At 41.9% G+C, this 20993-nt stretch overlaps 1 pseudogene; it reads left to right on the top strand.

Moving 5' to 3' along the window:
• Positions 1 to 404: 404 nt before the first annotated feature.
• LOC127207691 (40S ribosomal protein S10-like) lies at positions 405 to 885 on the top strand (annotated as a pseudogene).
• Positions 886 to 20993: the final 20108 nt, after the last annotated feature.

Genomic DNA, 20993 nt, shown 5'->3' with positions numbered 1-20993 from the left:
TAGAGTGTTCCAGGCCCTGTGTGGAGCTGACACTGGAAGGGAGGCCACAGCAGATTACCCCTAGTTTTCCTTGCCATGCTGGTTCTCAGAGAGATGGAAGGTTTGTGCTAGAGCTGGGTGGGCTGGGTTAGGGCAGTGAGACAGGGGTCACATGATTGCATATTTAAATTTCAGTGAAGAAGGATTATTCCCATATGATATATGATGGTTTACTAGTATAGAACCAATATTAAGAGCACTGGCACCTGTAATCACAGCACTCGGGAGACAGAGGCAGACAGATCTCTGTGAGTTCAAGGCCACTCTGGTCTACAAAGCGAGTCCAGGACAGCCAAGGCTGCATAGAGAAGCCCAGTCTTTAAAAATAAAAATAAGCCTCCGCCTTGGACCCTGCAGCTGCCATGATGTTGATGCCTAAGAAGAACCGGATTGCCATCTATGAACTTCTTTGTAAGGAAGGAGCGATGATTACCAAGAAAGATGTCCATATGCCCAAACACACGAGCTGGCAGGCAAGAGTGTGCCCAACCTTCACATAATGAAGGCCATGCAGTCTCTCAAGTCTCAAGGCTACGTGAAGGAGCAGTGTGCCTGGAGACCTTTCTTACCAGGAAGGGCATCCAGTATCTCCGAGATTACCTCCACCTACCTCCGGAGATCGTGCCTGCCACCCTGCTCCGCAGCTGTCCTGAGACTGGCAGGCCTCGGCCCAAAAGTCCAGAGGGTGAGCGACCTGCAAGATTCACAAGGGGGGGGGGCGAGCAGATAGACTCACCTACAGAAGGAATGCTGTGCCCCCGGTGCTGACAAGAAAGCCAAGGCTGAGGGACGGAATTCCAGTTTAGAGGCGGCTTTGGTCGTGGATACGGTCAGCCACCTCAGTGAAGTTGGAAAATGTGTTGGGTTGAATAAACTTTAAAGAAGAAAAAAAAAAAAAAAGAAATGAAACAAACAAACACCAAACAAAAACAGAAAACAAAACAAAAGAGCACTAGCTTTTAGATCACACAGTTCTGGGTTTGAATCCTGCCCCTCCTCATGCAGCTGTGAGCTTGAGCAAGCTGTGTGAACCCTAACAAGATACCTCTTTAGTAAACAAACAGGATGCTGTTTAACAAGGATACTTGATTTCTGAAAAACAGGAATTCCTGAAAATGTTAAGGCTGAGTCTGCCAAAGAGTGAGGTCTCAAAATATAGTGCCTATCCTCAAATAAAGGCTTCTATAAGGGTCACACTCTTAATCTGAAGTGGATATTACTCAAGAAACCTTGTTCTGACTTGAGTTTAATTGTAACCATTGACTTTTTTTTTTTAATGAAAAATCTATAACAAGTGTTAGACTGGCCCTTCATCATTATTATCCTATTACAGCCAACATTTCCTTGAATCCTGTGCCAGCTGGGTTTGTGTGTGTGTGTGTGTGTGTGGTGTGAGCTTGAGACAAACTAGAGTCATTTGTGAAGAGGCAACCTCAGTTGAAAGAAAAATGCCACTACTAGGTTGGCCTGTGGGATATTTTCTTGATTGATGATTGATATGAAAGAGCCAGCTCACTGTGGCAGGGCCACTCCCAAGATGGTGGTCCTGAGTGCTGTAAGAAAGCTGGCTGAGCAAGGCATGAGGAGCAAGTCACTGAGAAGCACTCCTCCATGGCCTCTGCATCAGCTCTTGCCTCCGGGTTTCTTCCCTGGTTAAGTTCCTACCTTGGCTTCCCTTGGTGATGGACCGTGACCCGAGAATCCTAAGCTGAAATAAACCCTTCCCTCCTCATAACGATAGAAACTGTCACTAAGACAATTCTAATGACTAAAATGTCTTTATAACAAGCTGTCACCCCATTGTTAACTGACAAATAAAAGCTTCTCTGATTAATTGACTGTATCAGCTCCAAATAAAGAAAACTCAACTCAAAATGGAAGCAGTATTGACCAAAATGAGCACTTCTGCAGATTCTTCAAATTTTTATTTCCACATATGACCACCATTGTGGTGAGGTGGGAACTGAAAAATACACAGAAAAGGACTCTACCTCTAGCCAATTTCAGTACAATACTGAGGTAAAGCGTGAACTCTAGAGTGCTTTAACACAGGAACCTTTTAATACAGTTCTTTATGTTATCGTGATTCCCAATCATAACATTATTTTCATTGCTACTTCATAACGGTAATTTTCTACCATTATGAATCACACAGCAAATGTGTGTTTTCCGATGGCCTTGGGTGACCCTTGTGAAAGTGTCGTTAGATCCCCAAAGGGGTTGTGACCCACAGGATGAGAACTGCGGTTTCTAAGAATTCCTAACATTGCATTAAAAAGCCATTTTTTAAAATATTGGACAGAGGGCATGGAGAGTTGGCTCAGCAGTTAGGTGCTCTTGTTGCTCTTGCAGAGAACCTGTGTTCGACTCCAAGCACCCATGTGGTGGCTTACAACTATCTGTAACTTCATTTCCAGGACTTCCAAACCCTTCTCTTACTTCCAATAGCATGAGTAGCAGGTACATGTGTGGTACACAGACTCACATGTAGGAAAATACTCACACATATAAGAATAAAAAATAAATAAATCTGGTTAAAATAAAATAAAAACGATGTGTTGGATAGAGGAAAGAATATGGGCCATTACTTCACACTAAGTTGAGGTCAACCGACTTTCTCACCACATCAGCTCTCTGTGAGAAGAATGAAAATTCCTAATCTCATTGGGGCCTTGGAGCTGCTATGTAAGGGAAGGAATTATTCTGGGATGTATTATCCCGGCCATCCAGAGCCTTTCTTTGGTTTAGGTAAAGGAACTGGAATCATGGCGTGGTTGGTTTTTAAGCTGTTCTCAGTATTCGCCTTTCTTGACTGTTCTTTTGTGGCCGAGTGAGTGCCTGGAAGCGGGTCTTGCTGCAGAGAAAAGAACATATTGTTGCTGTGGCTTTGTTTCACTGTCTTGGCATTCCACAGAGTCTAGAACTAAAGAGCTAGAGATTTTTGGTAATAAGATATTGTGAAGAGAAACTTCAATAGGTTTATCATTCTCATTATTGTTTGCTGGCTCTTGTCTTTGGTTTTATAGCCAAAGAGCTGTTTGGCACACTTACGCTGTGCTTAATGAATGAAAAACATGCATTTAACTTGTAGGACAGAAAGTGTTTGTAGATTATTAACCTGTTTTCCTTCAGTATAAAATGTTACCTATCCTTGGTTCATTTGTCAAAAAAAAAACAAAAACAAACACAAAAAACCATAGCAAAATATTGTTTATTGAATTGTAGGTTTTATATTTGACCAATAAAATTGCCCTACTTACCCCCCAGCTCCCTATTCATCCATAATGGTAACTATTATTTCTAATAGAGATTCTTTGCATTTTTAAGGGACATGTAATAGACAAACTTGGAGAAATAAAGAGTTGTTTTCTGCATATATAGTTGGATTTTTTTTACCACAGAAATATTACAATGTAAGTTTAGTTTCAAATGATATAATTTGATATGTCATTTTACTTTCAGTCTGGATATTTGTAGTAGAGGGTTTTGTTGGTTTCATTTTTCAGAAAGCAGGATATTAGATCTTGATCTAATATCTAATCTGACAACCTCTGTCATTTGTTAAGTACTGCCGTTAGTGACATGGTTTTATTTAAGCCTTTGAACTTGGATTATAGATATAGCTCAGTGGTAGAGTGCTTGTCTAGCATTTTAATTGCTTTCCTTATCACTATAACAAAACATCTGACAGAAAATACTTAGGAGAGGGTGTAGAGGAATTTTAATCTAGCAAGATGGCTGCTCTGGCAAGAGATCACATCCAAAGACCTTCCAGGTCTATGTGATCTGCAGACATGCTCAGGATTATAGTATGATCTGGCTAGAATACTGACACACCCTTATTATACACCTTTAATCTCAAACAATGAAAGCAAGGTTAGTTTGTAGAAGGAAGCAGCCATGTTTGAAAGTGGCATCTAATTGACAGAATGAGTCAGAGATAGATAGACCCAGCTCTCACAAGAACAGGACAGGAAAGAGAGGCCACTTAAGAGCAGCACAGGGAGAAAGAAGAGAGTTTTTTTTTTAACTAAGACAGTTTTACAGAGACAGGTGGCAGATAGAACAAGCTAGACACAAGTGAAGATGGAATGAGCCGAAGAATAAGAAGGAGCCAGTAGATTAAAACATATCGCCAGAGCCAGTTTAAGGCCAGGCAGAGCAATTCAGTCTGATGGCGAGAGAAGCCGGTTTGAAGCAGTCAGCTTGGAGAGTTTAGAGCAGAACAGCTGAGTTGAGCCAGCCAGTGAGAGTTCAGAAAGAGCTAGAAAGGCCTGAGAGTGGTTCTCATCTCATGCCCTCATCTGAGGAAATACAAACAACATTTATAAAAGGAAAGACTTATTTTGGCTCATTGTTTTAGATCTTTTAGCCCATTGCAATGGGGAAGGCATGGTGACATGTAGACTCTGTCCACAGCCATAGGAGAAAGAGATGGCCAGTCACATAGCAGTCACAGACAAGAAACAGAAAGTAGACCATAATCTAGGACATAACATTTAAAGTCACTTATGCCAGTCAGACCTCACCTTCTAAAGCGGTGATTTTCAACCTTCCTGATGCTGTGGTCCTTAATACAGTTCCACATGTTGTGGTAACCGCCGACTATAAAATTATTTTCATTGTTACTTCATGACTTCAATTTTGCTACTTTTATAAATTTTAATGTAAGTAACTGATATGTGACCCCTATGAAAGGGTCATCTGTCCCCTTTGGACTCCCAAAGGAGTCAAGACCCGCATATTGAGAGACACTGTTCTAAAGGACCCATAATTTCCCAAAACAGCACCCTCAACTAAGGACCAAGTTTTCAAACACAAGTTCTTATAGGGGGCAGTTTACCTAACATTTTCATGCCTCTGGATTCTACATTCGACAGCACAAAATAAAAAGAATGGATGGAAGCTCTTACTAAATCCAAAATGGTGAAAATCCTCTGTCCCATTTGCCCCATGTTCGCATTGCTTTTTTCCCCCTGCTTAAAAAACAAAACAAAACAACAACAGCAGCAAAAACACTGAAGTACTATTTCTGCGGTTTCGTTTATACTGGTGAAACTGTGTACTCACGTGCTTCTCTGTTGTAATAAAACCCTGGCCAAAAGCAACTTGAAGAGAGGGTGTATTTCATTTCAGAGGTTACAGTTCATTATCAAAGGAAGCCAGAGCAGAAACTCAAACAACAGCAGAGACAAAAAACCATAGAGAAATGTGGCTCTCCAGTTTGCACCCCTTGGCTTATTCAGCTAACTTCCTTTAACAACCCAGGCACCCCTGCCCAGGACAGGCTTGGAGGCAAGCAGCCTCGCTCGCTGCGCCATCGTACCAGCCCTTGTTTTCTTTTGAAATAGCTTTATTTGTAGTTCTCTTTTCCCTCTCTCTGGAGCCCACTTTGCATGCTCATTGAATTATTTGATTATCTTTGAGCTCTCCTCTGTTCCTTTCATGCTTATTAATTTGTACAGAGTTAACTAAAACATCTAGGTGCCTTCCCTCAGTTCTGTGCCATCTTCCTCAGTTGTGCTCTGTCTTCTTGTCCATTCATTAAAGAATTCTTCATTCCGTTGTGCTTTAATTTTCATTTAAACATTTCCATTTACTGAATTTTAAAATTAATCTCTCCACTGAAACTCCATCTGTTTATGTATGCTGTGTACGTATTTCACTAGACCTTTTACTATTAGTTGTATTATCTTAAAATGAGGAGCTAATAAATAGTCCTAGTATCTGGGCGTTGAGTTATTATTGTTGTTGTAAGTAGTAGTATTACCTGTATTGTAATGGCTAGAAACTGCGCTGATGGGCAGTAGAGATTGTGGTAAATAGTTCAGGTATCTAAAAGTGCCTGTTTTCACCATCTCTCAGGCATTCATGTGAGGATGAAGTTCATCAAGAGAACAGCTGAGCTCATTCGGGTGGTACCGGGACCCAGTTAATCTGAGTTCACAACCATATCAAATATCCTTTGCTCTGGGTCCAATGTGGGGCCTTGGGTGTTTGGAGAATTTCTCTCAATTTCCCCGCTATGTCCTTAGCTTTTAGAATTTTTTGTTTTGTTTTGTTTTTGTTTTTTTTTTTGTTTTGTTTTGTTTTTTTGTTTTTTTTGTTTTTCGAGACAGGGTTTCTCTGTGTAGCCTTGGCCATCCTGGACTCACTTTGTAGACCAGGCTGGCTTTGAACTCACAGCGATCCGCCTGCCTCTGCCTCCCGAGTGCTTAACTGTCTCCCCGATAGATGAGGAACTCTCTTCTTATTCCCCAGTTGGCTATTGCTGCTCATTGCTCATGTCCAGGCTCCCACTGGGGACAGTGAAGGGAAATTGCGGTTCTTTTGGTTCTGCCTGATGACTGAGTCCAGGGAGTCTACACTTTGGGCATCTTCTCCCGTCCCGCTACTCCAGACTTCTATCCCACGCCGCGGCAGCCAGAGTCTGTCTTGCGTGTCCGGTATGTCTTGAGACGCAGGGAATTCCCTGCCTCTTCCCAAAAGATGACCTCTAAGGTGGATGTTCAGCTTTTAAGTCCAGGGGAGATCCCCCATTATTTGGTTTCTGAGTCTATCAGAGGCACCTGGCTCCTTACAAACAGCGGCTCTCAGCTGGTGGACTTTAGTTCCGCTCTCCCGCAGAGGCGCTGGAGGCCTAGTGTGCTAGTGCCTAAGCCCAGTTCTTGAGGCTTTTACTTCATGTGAAGGAAAGGTAAAAGAAAATGAGCTACGCATTACGGCCTCCTCCCAGTGCCATCCAATCGTGTTTTTATGAGCCTGTGCCACCGAAAAGTACTCTGTCCTGCCTCCATCTCTACGCCATGTTCCTCCAGAGCTCCTGACAGAGTTCTTCCGGGGAAAGCTTCAAGCTGAGCCCAGCTCTGGGCTGCTGTTGTAGGGTGTGGGGTTTCCAGGTATGTGGGATCGCAGCTCTAAACTCACTTGTTTTTAGGAATTCATCACAAATTTTAACAAAGTGCTTCTTCACCTCTGGCATGGGTATCTCTCTGCCACTGTGCCTTGAAAGAGGAGATCACTCCTGTGTCCTGATTCTGGGAACTTGACTCCCACACAGCTTTGATTTCTTAGGTAGGTTATTTTGGGAGTTTGCTCTGCTTTGATTTTTAAAGGGGTTGACAGGAGCAAAAATCCTTTTGCAACTTTTTACATTTAGTGGAAGCAACAATTTTTTCAGTAATTTAATACTGTTATGATGCCTACCGTAGACCTCGCCTTTTTAAACCCTGGCATTGAATTCTAAAGTAACATGTCCCCTGTTTGGTTCAAATACAGAGAGACCTTTAGTGGAGGATCATTTGCAGAAGCGTTGATGGATTCAAGGAATAAGGCGACCTCCATAAAGGTCTCTCTCTCTTTTTTTTTTTTGACAGTTTCATACATACATACAGTATATTATGCTCATCGTCAACCTCCAATACTCTCTCTTATTGCCCTCCGATACTGCTGCCCTTTTCCTCTTACTAGCCAGTTCTCTGCCTTTGTATGAGTGTATGGGGGGGGCAGGACTTGGTGAGTTTAACAGGGTTTCACACATGAGTATGTGTAAGGGCTATTTACTGAATCTATGGGCAACAAAGCAGTCTACAACGCTGAACACAATGAGTCCCTCTTCTGCTCCAACCATCAACTGCCAATAGCCACTCAGGGGCCATAGTCACATGAGTTCCTCCCCCCCCCCCCCATGATATAATGTTGGTCTCAGTCGGATGCAGAAGCCAGAGTTGCTGTGTTCTCATCTGCAGTGGCTATGCCATAACCAGCAGACAGCAAATCAGAATGTGTCTGCCCATCTTCAGGATTTTCCTCAAAGTTACTTAGGCCTTGAGAAGGGTATTGTGGGTGCCTGGCTCTGTGGTCACTCATTGTTAGTCCTTTGGTGAGTTAGGAGTCTGCATTAACTTGTGTCCCACTGTAAAAGAAGAAGAAGAAGAAGAAGAAGAAGAAGAAGAAGAAGAAGAAGAAGAAGAAGAAGAAGAAGAAGAAGAAGAAGAAGAAGAAGAAGAAGAAGAAGAAGAACGAGGAGGAGGAGGAGGAGAATAAGGAGAAGAAGAAGAGGAGGAGGAGGAAGAGGAGGAGGAAGAAGCTTCTCCAGCCAAGGCTGAAGGAAGCAGTAGTCTATGGGAATAATTATAATATTTAGAATGTAATTTGACGACCTATTTCATAAAACATCAGCAGTTAGTTTGGCACTAAGGCAGAAGTGGGCCTTAATCAATAACATGTAGCAAAACTAGGAGATAGATGGCATAAAACACGAAAGCCTTCCCTGGTGTCTATTTCCTTTATTTCAAAGCAAGTGTCTTGTCAAGGTTCCCAAGAAAACAGAACCAATGAGTGTGCGCCTATGAGTTCCTTGTGTGCATTGATGAGAAGGGACTTTACCTACTTCAGTATGGAGGCCAGCAAGTTCCAGAGCCACAGAGAGTGCCCATCAAGCTAGAAGTACAAGAGAGCTGATGTTTGTGTTCAAAGAGAAGAAAAAGCCCATAGCCCACTTTGAAGGCAGACAGACATGATAGTTTCTGTCCTATTTACGATAGTTGCAGTTACATCTTTTTTAAAAATTATGTTCAGGACTCCAGTTACTTTGGATGAAGACCCCCCACATGAAGAGGGGAACTCTGCTTTACTTAGTCTCCCAACTCACACACCATCACAGTCACATACAAAATTATATTTAACTAAATATCTGGGTGTTTGTGATACAGTCAGGTTCACACAAAAAAGTGACTGTCATGGTAGGTAGTACACCATCTGTTTATTTTAATCCATTGAGGAATTTTTAAAATTTATTTATTATGTATACAGTGCTGTGCCTGCATATACACCTGCAGGCCAGAAGAGGGAATCAGATTACATTATAAATGCTTGTGAGCCACTATGTGGTTGCTGGGAATTGAACTCAGGACCTCTGGAGGAGCAGATAGTGCTCTTAACCGCTGAGCCATCTCTCCAGCCCCCATTGGGGAATTTTAACACCAAGAATTATAATATTTTATAATATAAGAGGTGATGGGGATGTGAGGTATGGGAGTGAGAAGTGGGTGGGGTCAGGGATATGCAGGCATGCTTTTGACTAGGAACACAACTATGATGCCTGAATCAGAGGACTGTTTATTGTACGCTCAGCACTTACTCTTCCAAGCCTTGCCTATGTCACCCTGCATGTGCATTCTCCTTTCTCCATGGGAAAGAATCTCTTACAGTATGAAACCAGAGTTTCTAGGAGCGGTTGACACACCTGCTCAACTTTTCCCCTACAGAGGAAGAGAGTGTGTTGGCATACTTCTTTTTCTATTTTAATTTGGTCTCTAATGCCTCTACTTTCCTTCTCCACCTTTTATGCCTCCTAATACCTTCTAGTATCCCAACACTAGGTAGGAGAGAAAGAAGGTTAGTGGGGAGAGGGGCCAGAGTTCTCTTTAGCCACTTCTAGCTGGTTAGGGTCATCAGGATCTCAGCGGTCAGGATATCTATCGGTCCAGCAAACCAGCAACAGCAAACAGTAAATGCAGCAGCAGGACGGACAAGCAGCCTTCTTCCTCTTCCAGGCATCTCCTCAAAGCATCCTTTCTCCTAGAATGTTCCTCAAAGCCTCCCGTCAAAGTGTTCTCCATCTCCTCTCTGTGCCCTGGTATTTTTACCCTCTCAGAGTCCTCAGAACTAAACAAACTGCAGCTGTCAAAGGCCACCCCACTCTTGAGCCACATGAAGCAACTATCAGCTGTGGACAAACTAAAACAGTCCCATATCCCACACTTGGGATTAAAACAAAACATAACAGTCTGGTATGGTGGCACACTCCTTTAATCCTAGCACTCAAGAGGCAAAGGCAGGTGGATCACTGTGAGATTGAGGCCAGCCTGGTCTACAAAGCAAGTCTAGGACAGCCAAGACTACACAGAGAAACCTGTCTCAAAAAACAAAACATAACATAACATAACATAACATAACATAACATAACATAACATAACACAACATAACACAAACACAACTGGGTTTTGAAAGAAACCAAAACTTCCACTATAAGAGAGACCTTCACTTTGCATGTAAATAAACCTTCTCTGAGGAGCAGGGGGAATATGTCTACCTTTCCTTTACCACCCTGAGCTGTAAACATATGGGGCCAGATGTGTAAATGTGTAAATGTGTAGATGTGTAAATCTCACCAGAGCAATATGTGGCCTCTGCATTTCAGGCCCATTTGTGTTTTGAACATTGGATAGAATAGTCTTTTTCATCATTTCCTCAGAGCAATGGTTAGTTGGGCCAAGATAATCATATGGAAAGTGCCAGGAGATCTTTATCAAAACGAGTAAAGATCACCTCAGTCAGTTCCAATTCCATTCACCTCTGACAAACAATGAATGTAGGTGTTCGTACAGTTGTGTCTTTTCTTCTCAACAGCTTCACAGAGATCTGGGTCAGTAAGCTAACCGCCTTGGGGGAGACAGCAAAGTCTTTGGTTAACGTCAACATCATTACTAGCAAAGTTATTCCCAGGGCCCACTGTGCATGCTGCCTACACGCTGATGTACAGAGAGCCTTGCTTGGCACACTTACGGTTTAGAAAACTCAGGCGTTCTCAAGCCTTCCTAAGCTAACCTTAAAGTAGGTACCATGGTGTGGATGATGGTCCTCTGCCTGACTGCTGACCGATAAGCATGCTTTCTGTTGCGAACTTCCTGTGATGGATGAGGAGTAGTTATGGCAAGGATGTGCCGTGGAATAACTGAGGTGTGGGTAGATTGCAGAGCTGTATTGCTTTTCTGTTTTCAAGTGTTTCTCCCCAGCCTACACTGTTTGCTTGTTTGTTTGTTTTTCAAGACAGAGTCTCTCTGTGTACCCTTGGCTGTCCTGGACTCACTTTGCAGACCATGCTGGCCTCGAACTCACAGAGATCTGCCTGCCTCTGCCTTCCTGAGTGGTGGGTTAAAGGTGTGCATCACCGGGTCAGCTCAATCTACACACTGTAATACCTACCTCTGGTAGAGCATAGCCATGAGTATTCCATGTGACAATAAAGAGTGTAGATTTGTGTCTCTAAAGGCAAAGCTAAGTTTCATTTTAAAATTGTGTTTCCTGGTTCACTAATGCAAAGGTAGGCAGCTTTCATGCAATCAGACAGACAGCCCGTGTTCATTCTCTGCAAGCTAAAACTGCCTCGTTCCACTTATCCTAAATGGATGTAATGAAATTACTCTTCTCTCTGGCATTCTCATTGAAATACTTTGTCATTTAGCCTTCATCAGTTTCTGGAAGGTTCTGTGAGTGAGATTTCATCTCTTTGATTGTCTAATTTTATGGGATATGATTCTTCAACTATAAAGTTTCTCTCCTTCATGATTAAAATTATTGGCCATCTAAGAGGCCATGGATAACTGAAACACAAATCCTTGCCTCATACATCAGCTTTAATATTCTTCTGCAACAGAAAAAGATACTTAAAATGCTAATGCGCTTGTGTAGCAGGTGGCATTTGCTAGCATCCCAAGCAGCATCAGGATAACCTCATCTACCTAGTAGACGTGAGAAAGATCTATTTTTCATCTTGGAATCCCAAACTTTAGCTACCTTTCATTTGCTGTGAGGAGCTTTTTAGAGTTTTCTTTTCTTTTTATTTTTCTTTTTAACGCTAACAGACAAATGACTGAGACTAACTGGGTATAGAGTACCAAAGAAACTTCCCAGGGTCGAGTAAGGCTCATAGCAGAGGGATGGATGCTATGGGAGTATGGTCTCTCAGAAAAGGAGCTTCAGCTATGGGCAAAGCTGCTGCTGCTGCTGCTGCTGCTGCTGCTGTTGCTGGAGGCCTTCCACCTGGTAGAGTGCTTCACATGATGGGGCTTAAGAAGCACCAGGTGAAGAAATGAGTTCATGAGAGACTGAGCCTGACTTTTTGGCTCAAGGTTAACCAGTTCTGCTATTGTTGACCCCTTACTAAAGATGGTTTTGGATTCCTTGTCTCTTTTTAGCTACAGCCTTGTAGCATTGTAGGTAGAGATATGGTAAACGGCATTATTCGATGGTCTTCCAGGGAAAGCTAATCCCTTCTAGGGAGGGTACAAAAATCCTGAACTAAGGTGCTTTAGGCGGAATCACAGTGTACCAGGAAACCAAATGGTTACAGTGAGTCCCAAGTCACAAGGAAGCCTAAGGGTACACTGTGAGCCCTTGCTGAGCCTCTGCTGCTATGGCAAGGCCATTATAAGACTATTATGGGGGCTCTTGCCACCAAGAGGGCTAGTACATAAGAGGTAACTCTGACTGCTGGGTAAAAGGATAGGCCATTGATGCTTAGTTCACAACTGTTAGCATTCTGCTTCAGTCCGCCTACCTGTGATGTCATTGCTTACCTGCCACAGGGGCATGGCCCTGCCCAGGGCCATATAAAAGGACAAACACTCCGCATGGTCTCTCTCTCTCTACTCTACTCCCCCTCTCTACCCTCTCTCTCCTCTCTCTCTTCTTCTCTCTGTGTGTCTCTGTCTCTCTTTCTGGGGTACCCCCCCCCCGTTTTCTTCTCTCCCCATGCTCATTTAATAAACTTCTCTACAACATAATATCTGGCATCTGGTACTTTATTATCTTCTTATCTTATTGCCTTATATTATCTTCTTATACCTTATTTATAGTTATTAATTATAAAAATACCACCCTAGGATGCTAGTTCTGCCCTCGGACACCGGCATCTGGAAGAATGCTTCACCTTTCATTTCAGGCCTGTCTCTTGGGTTCCAATTCATTCTTCTGTATCCTGCTGTGTGGTCCTGGCCCTGAGATTCTGATGCTACTTACCCCAGTCAGCTTTGCTACCGTGCTCTATCACTGACTGCATTAGACAGTGTTTTACAATGATGACTGTTATAGGAAACTGGTCCATATGCAAATTGCTAAGGATGGACAGGGAATCCCTACAGACTTGCTTTTAAGTGGGTTTTTTGGTTTGTTGTTATTTTGATTTGGGTTTGGGTTGGGTTGGATTGGATTGGATTTTTGAGACATGGGTTTTCTATATAGCCCTGACAGCCCTACAACTCAGTCTATAGACAAGGCTGGCCTGGAACTCAGAGATCCACCTACCTCAGCTTCCCAAGTGCTGGAATTAAAGGCTTCCACCACCACTGCCAAGCTTAAGTAGTCTTTCCGAGGGAAATTATTAGCAATTAACATCTCCCAAGGTTAATTCCAACATGCCTTCCAGTCTCAGAGCCATTTGTACAGAAAGAGACTGGAAAGGAGGAGAGCAAAGTTAATTCCTGTTTCCTCTTTGCTTGATCTCCCTCACAACACAATTGCAGAAGCAGCTCTCGGACCAAGCGCCTGTGCACTTTCCGTGTCCCTGAAGAGAACAGAGCATCTATCTCCCCGTTAATGGGACACCAAGTTCTGCTTCTGTACTTGAGAGATGTAAAATTTCACCTGCTCCTGTCTTTGCCTTGACCTACCTCAACCCTTCTCATTCTTAAAACACGTGAACCAAACCAACCATTTCTTCTGGATGAACGATAGGGGAGGAAAGTTAAGAGTATGCAGGTCAGAAAGGTATTTTTTTCTTTGCTAGAGGATGGAATTTTCAGGTGAGTTCAACAAGTAAATCAACCCCTTTAACAAAAAGAGCCAGATGTGCTCAATAGAGTGAGAAAAGTATGGACATCTAATCATAGGCCTGGAGAACTGACAGAATCGATTCCATCCTGACTCCATCTCCACGAGGGGGGTGAGTAGCCGAGGCATCTTCCCTGATGTCTCAGCAGCCAGAAGAACAAGTCTTTTTACCTCGGGAGGACTATTTGGATAACATGACACACCAGATTGGGTATCATAATGCCTCTCTTCAAGATAGTGTAGCTTGAGCTGGGAGAAAAAGACTGGGATATTGGCTCTTTTTTTATCTTCTTTCCTCTCCTCATTTTCCCTCCCCTGCACTTTCATAAAAGGCAATAAACTTACTGACAAAAAAAAAAAAAAAAAACTTTAGTCTGTAGTTAAATGCATTTTGATCATATTTGTAAGTACAAGTGCATCCTAATGTAAGCAAAATGAACTGCTCTTACAATTAATATCTGAACTATTTTAAGTAATAATTATTCAGTTTTAACTTTTTTTTAAACAACCAGCTGCATAAGAAAATCAGAATAGTTGTTTCCAACTCAGATTCCACACCGTTGGAATCTCTGTCCCCACAGATGCCTGATGCTCCGCTGGGCAAGCTTTGTTCAGGGCTGGATGTCACATGGGGGAACAAGAACACTGTATCCTCTCATTTAGACACAAACTACGGCTTTTACTCTTGAAGGGTAAAACTTCCTGTCCCTCCTACACCGTCTGCTTTCTCTATTCTTGTTTTGCTACTCCTCTGTCTCTGGATCCCATTCTTTTGTCTTGGCCAACACTGTGATGCTATAAGGAGCTCTACTTACTATGAGACTATGGGAAGGTAAGATGTTCTCATATTTATTTTTCACAACTGCCTGTGTTGCCCAAACACTGACTTTTGTTGGATTTTTTTCTTTCAGCTCACTATAATAGACATCAGATTTTATTTGTCATCTTTTCCACAGGACCATAAATTACACAGAAAGTATGTTGTGTAAGGGTGAAAACGTATGATGTCTCCTCTTACTTCATGAGGATTCCAGCTGCCACTCCCATAACAAAACCAGTCAACAGAAGGAAAACACTTGCATTTATCTGATCAAAGTGGTATGTGGCCTTTAGAATGAAAACCTAAAGACAGAGGGGAAAAGTATCCGTCTTTTGCTAAGATTTGATCAAGACTGGGCAGCCAGGTACGACTCATTAAACCAAGAGTGTGACCCAGTAGTAATAGACTGGGGGAGGAGGGGCAGGCATCCCAGTGGGCCAGCTAGGATGTATTGTCTCATTCTCTCCAGCATTTCCATGGTGTGAGGAAGCACCCTCTCTAGAATCAGGCTATTTTTCCTCCTACTGGCAGAGGAGGGCAGCAGAGAATCCCCTCCTTGCAGATTCTTACCCAGAAAGGCAGAGGAAATAGAGCACAGTATTTCCAATTTTGATGGCTAGTTTTTTGAGGATAAGATCTTAATTTCTATGACCTACCTTGAATAAGAAGAATTTTAATTGCCTCCCTGAAGAAGGGGTACATAGTAAAAAGGAGAGTGCAAGTAGATTAGAAGAATACTTGACTTTGGAGGCCTTCAAGTGTCCTTTAGTTCAAATTACTCAGATGCCAACAGGCCATTTTGGGGATGCTGTTTTCTGAACCACAGCATTTGAACCATGTTGTGTTAGGCTTTCCTGTGGGTATTTTGGGTTACCATATAATAGCCTGAGGGAAACCATCTTTGCCTCTTAAAATGGGCTGGATAAATGTAGTGCCAGAGTCATCCTTCCATCTGAATTAAGGTCTCATCATCATCAAAGACTGATGTTTGATTCTTCAAGATGCCTCTCAGTGGACTCACTCTCATTCATTTTTATCAGCTTCTTATCGAATATCTAGGGTCCATAAGACTGTACAATAGTGCCACGTACTATTGAGCAAAGGTTATACTTACTACTGTTAGCTTAAAAGAGTGACTCATGGATGGCCATCTATTAGAAAAGGCAGAAAACCTAAGTATTTTTTCCTCCAGATCAGTCCACAGCCACTGTCCCAGGTATTATCATAATTATATCATTAATCTGTGCCTCATGAATTTCACCTTAATTTGTAGATTAGTGTTTATTTTGAGGGTTGGAAGAGATGTAGGAGGGAACATCATGAAAAAATCAGAAGAAAGGGTCAGTCAACACAGGTGAAAGTAGAATCCAGGCCCACCATTTTTCCTTTTAAAAAGATCATTAAAACCTCATTTGAGATTTGGAAATCAGACCATTCTTCCAGCAGTTGAGGGGTTTAAAGCCCTAAGGCTTTGTTTTAACATGTTTATTTAAAGTAGAAGATGGAAACAAAGGCCAAGGTTTGACAATCTCCCAAGCAGTTGGCCTCTGTGTGCCCAGTAAGAAAGCTAGGAGATGGATGGGGGGAGATGTGTATTTCATTACCAAGGCTATTTGGTATCTGTTGAATCACAAACTAGGGATCCAGGCATTGAAATGTTGGGGTTGTAAGATAGGGCTCTAAAAGGTAGTTTATTAATGGGCCCCAACCAAGATTCTGGGTGTCCTAAAACAGATTGCAAAGTCACTTGACATGAAGAGTGCTGAGTGTCTCAAAACCCTCAGTCATATTTACATCCTACAATTTGTTCTTTTCTTTTCTTTCTTTCTTTCTTTTATTTATTTATTTATTTATTTTATTTTTTATTTTATTTTTTTTTTTTTTTTGGTCTTTCGAGACAGCATCTCTCTGTGTAGGCTTGGCTGTCCTGGAGTTGCTTTATAGACCAGGCTGGCCTCGAACTCACAGCAATCCGCCTGCCTCTGCCTCTGCCTCCCGAGTGCTGGGACCAAAGTTTGTTCTCTAAGTTAGTACATTACTGCAAACAAGCCAGCAATATTTCCTATAACCCATCAAACAGGCCTCAATGTAAAAGCATGGGCAATTCCATATTTGTGAGACTCCCTTGGTTGCCTGGTTACCGCATCATACTTCCCTTGACACCTACTTTCTTTCTTACCTGTAAGATTTATTTATATACATTCAAGACAGTACCCAAAATAAAACTTAAGTCTACCAATCAGAATTTTTTTCTTTAAATCTAAGTGTCTCCACATACAGGGTAGACTTTAAATGTCGTTATTGGCTATAACTTATGCTCAGTGTGTATCTGAGTGTGATTACAGTAACATAATGGTCTGGTGTGATAAAATAGTCTTAACTCACTGGAAAAACATCTGTCTGTGTGTGGCACACTGTCTGCTGTTCTGAAGTACAAATGCTGCTTCTCTAGGTGGAATTCTCAGCATCTCAATTTTCTGTCTGACTTTTAAATTGTGCCCAATTAAAGGATTTCACATTCCTTCACAATATTGCCTTCTCAAGCAGAAATGAAATAATGACACCACATTTTGTGTTTTCCTATGAAAGACATTGTGTTGCCATTTGGGTGGGTTATTTTGCTTGAAATGTGTTAATTACATTAATTAGCTGGATCTGGCAGAGTGAGTCCCAGCTAGATCATTAACATTCCAAAACCTCCCTCCCCCTCAACTTCCTGGTGCCTCCCTGGCCTCCTGGGCTACAGAAAGACTCTGAAGTTTGGAAATTTCCACTCTTTCTGCCATCACTAATATTGTGTCATTTTTTTTTATATGGAAGTGTCAATGCTGTAAAAATAATATTCAATAACTGTATCGATATCTTAAAGAATGATGGAGCTCAGTAAATACCTCGGAATCTAATCTTTCTTTTTTCAATTAAAAATTTCTTTCAGATTTGCTTTATGTGTATGAATGTTTTGCTTGCATGTATGTATGTATACCATGTGAGTGTCTGGTTCTCAAGAAGGTTGGAAGAACATGTCAGATCCCCTGGAACTAGAGGTACAGATAGTTGTGAGTTACGTGATGTGAGCTCTGGGAACCCAACTCAGGTCATCTGCAAAAGCAAGAAGTGTTCTTAACTGCCAACCAGTCTCTCTGCTCTCCTGATTCTTATATTAGCAAAACTGGCCAAGCTTCCTCTCGTTTCCCTCCATATATGTGTTGTTTTGTCAACCTATTTAGGAAAGAGAAGTAGAAATAACATTCAGTGTGGGGGAAGTGCCCAACACGGTGAGCTTCCAACCATTTTGGTTGATATGAGCTAAACTCCCTCCTGAAACATCAACATTTTATAAAAACCTAAAAGGACTCATGACTATTTTTTTTCATTCTGACTTTTTATGGAAAATATTTATCAAATTCTGAAAGAATCAAGAGGCTGCCCACATAAATGGTAGCATCGTTTCTGCAGCATCCTTCATCCTCTGGCCCCACCTCTGGTTAAAGCAGACAGGGAAAACCCCAATGATGCCAGAACCCCCAAGATGGTAACCCAATGTCCTCATTCCCGACTCTCAAAGACATGCAAAGATGACATTTTAATGCTTGCAGGTTCAGCGAACCTATTTACCTCTTCTTAGTCCATATTCTATATGAAAATCATCTCAGAATCCTATTTTAGATTCTTGTAGTGGTACTTAAGATTCTTCATCTATAAAAAGTTCCCTTTGCAATGAATGCTGTCCGTGGGTAGATAGATCACATTTTAAGTAGCAAAAGACTACTTTCAAATATGTGCGTCATGTCCTATAGCAAGAAATAAAATTTCATATCATAATATATATCACATGTACAAATATGGAGATAAGTTAATGTGAAAAAAATCTATGTGACTGATACTATTTCAGCTGTTCCCTTGATTGTGCTGATGGTTGCATGAATCTACACTCGAGATAAAACTGGATAGAATTTTCCAGAGCTGAATTCTTGGCTTTCATATTCACTGTAGTAGTGCTGCAAATGTTGCCGTTGAAGGATGTAGATTTGTGTACAGTTCCCTCGTACACTTATCTCGAAATTACCTTGTGAACCTGTAATAATTGCAAAAGAAAAGGAAACAATAAACAAATGTATTGGACCTGGGGAACTGGTTTCAAGGCCTTTAAGGCATGAAGCCTAGGAAGGTGGACAGCATTCCTCGATCAGATTTTAGAAGAGGGTGTGGCTGAGCTGTGTCTTCATCTGAAATGCCAAAGGAGTATTGATTGGTATAAGTGGGATGTGGCAAGAGAGAGGAGACTTTCTGAAGGGTTTGGGCAGAAGATGACTACAGTGCAGTCTCTGCCTCTCAGTGTGTAACCCACAAGCACCAGGAATACAGAAAACACAAGTGCGCACCGCCACAACTCTGTCAATGAAAGAATGAAGTGCTGACTCAGCCAGGTCCCTTTATCTCATTGTTACACACGGCATGCATGTACGGAAATATCACGCTGTGGGCATAAATATATGCAATTATTATATGGAACCTTGAAAGAATATGTTTTTGAAAGTCTGCTTCCGGATACTCCCACCTTTCAGAGTAAAGTCTATCTAGAGTGTTGTTTTTGCTCCGACACATTTTTAGAGTCGGAGAAAATGAGTTCAGGCATAAGAAGCGCGGCCTGACTGGGTGGCTGAGGCGGAACTTTGGGAATGCATGTGGACAGCGGTGAGCCTGGGGACACCTGAAGGCTTGAAAACGGCCTACGGTTTCAGCCCTTCATATAGACTAAGCAATGCAGAATACAATTGTTCACATTCAACGTGTGAGGCCTTGGGGAGATGGAGAACATGGATGAAACATGCACCGGGGGCCCCGATTTCGTCGTCTGTGCAGATCGCAAGAAGAACGTAGAGGAGAAAGAAGCACCTTCCGTGGCTAGAAGCTCATGATGCAGAGTGGGGGAGGGAAGACATCCTAAGCATCCACGTCATGCTCTGTAGGGATCACTGCACAGCTAGTCCTAGCTAACACCTCGTAGATTTGCTGAAATCTAACGATGAACTGACACTGTTTTTCTTAAGATCCCCTCCTTTCATTCACTTCCCTTTTGCTAAGATGTGTTATCCTTTCTCACTAGGTAACTGTGGAGCATATTTTTCCCTCTTGTAATCAAATAACAGGTAAATCAGAGATATCTGCAGAGTCTAATTTAGAATAGAAGGCTTTTTTCTGGACAGTATAATAATTCATTTCAATTAGCACAAAGAAACAAGCTGCAGAGCCATTTTTCACTGGAAATGTTGCAGTGGATTTCGGGGAAATATTATTATAAAAAAAAAAACCATTTCTGGAGGCACAAACAAGCTTACACATGCATTTAGTTGCCCTAAGGAAAAAGAAATGATTGCAAATTACCCTATCACATGGATAAGAATTGCCTGCCCTCTTCTGCACTAGAGGTGAGACAGGAGCAAGCTTATTTATAGTCACTCAAATATGATCCCAGATTTGTCCCATTAAAAAAACGCACTTGTTGGGGGTTGGTCTGGTTGCTGCCCAAATAACAGACTCATGTACCTCAAAATGATGTTTGCAACCTTACCTAAAAACTTATTCCTGTTGGGCCAATTAAAAGCCAACACACCTGTGCAGGACAAATGAGATAGGCATGGCTAAGGTTCCTGGGCTTTGAGGACACAGAGGATCTTGGGAAGGAACAGCAGAGGAAGAGGAGAAGGAAGGAGGCTGCCACCATGGGTAAGATGGAGAAGACGTGCATGGCCACAGGCATGATGGAGGATTTGCCCTGATGGAGAATATTAGTGAGTATTTGGGGTTATGTATGGGAGGGAGATCAATAGAAATGATTATATGTAGATGACATGAGATGGGGAAAGGAAGATGTGGAAGGTAGTTCAGGGGATTAGTATCTGCCCTGCCCCAGGTGAAGCAAGGCTATTTTGAAATATAACAGGTGTCTGTGTTTTTATTGATTGATAGAGGGTTATAAAATACTACCACAATAATTATAGGGCTAATAATAAACATTCTTAGACCATACCTTTAAATTAACAACAACAAGTACTTTCAAAAAAGCTGGGTGTGGTGGCACACGTCTGTAATCACAGCACTCAGGGAGGCAGAGGTAAGTGGATCTCTGTGAATTTGAGGCCAGCCGGATCTACACAATAAGTCCAGGACAGCCAAACAAAAAACAGAAAACAAACAAAACAAAACAACAACAACAACAAAAAATGCTGTCTCCCTCAAAAAACGAAACAAAACAAAAAATCCTTTTTTCCCCCAAAAGTACTTTTATTTGCATTCTTCTTCTTTAATGTGTTCATCTACAGAAAAGATAAAATTGAGCATATTGTGGGTTTTAATAAAAACATGATAGAAAATATCCATGGGAACAAATATTGCCTCAAAGTACCAGTAATGCATGGTATTGAATAAAACTGATTTAAGTAAAGGGCTCCAAGATAATTCTCATATAGGCTTAGGGGGATTTTTATTTTGTCCTAGGACTTGTAGGGAAGTCAGTCTA

The sequence above is a fragment of the Acomys russatus genome, chromosome 24 (assembly GCF_903995435.1).
Source record: "Acomys russatus chromosome 24, mAcoRus1.1, whole genome shotgun sequence".
Classification (NCBI taxonomy): Eukaryota; Metazoa; Chordata; class Mammalia; order Rodentia; family Muridae; genus Acomys; species Acomys russatus.
The sequence above is the reverse complement of the archived record's forward strand: the minus strand, read 5'-3'. Positions and strand labels throughout refer to the sequence as shown.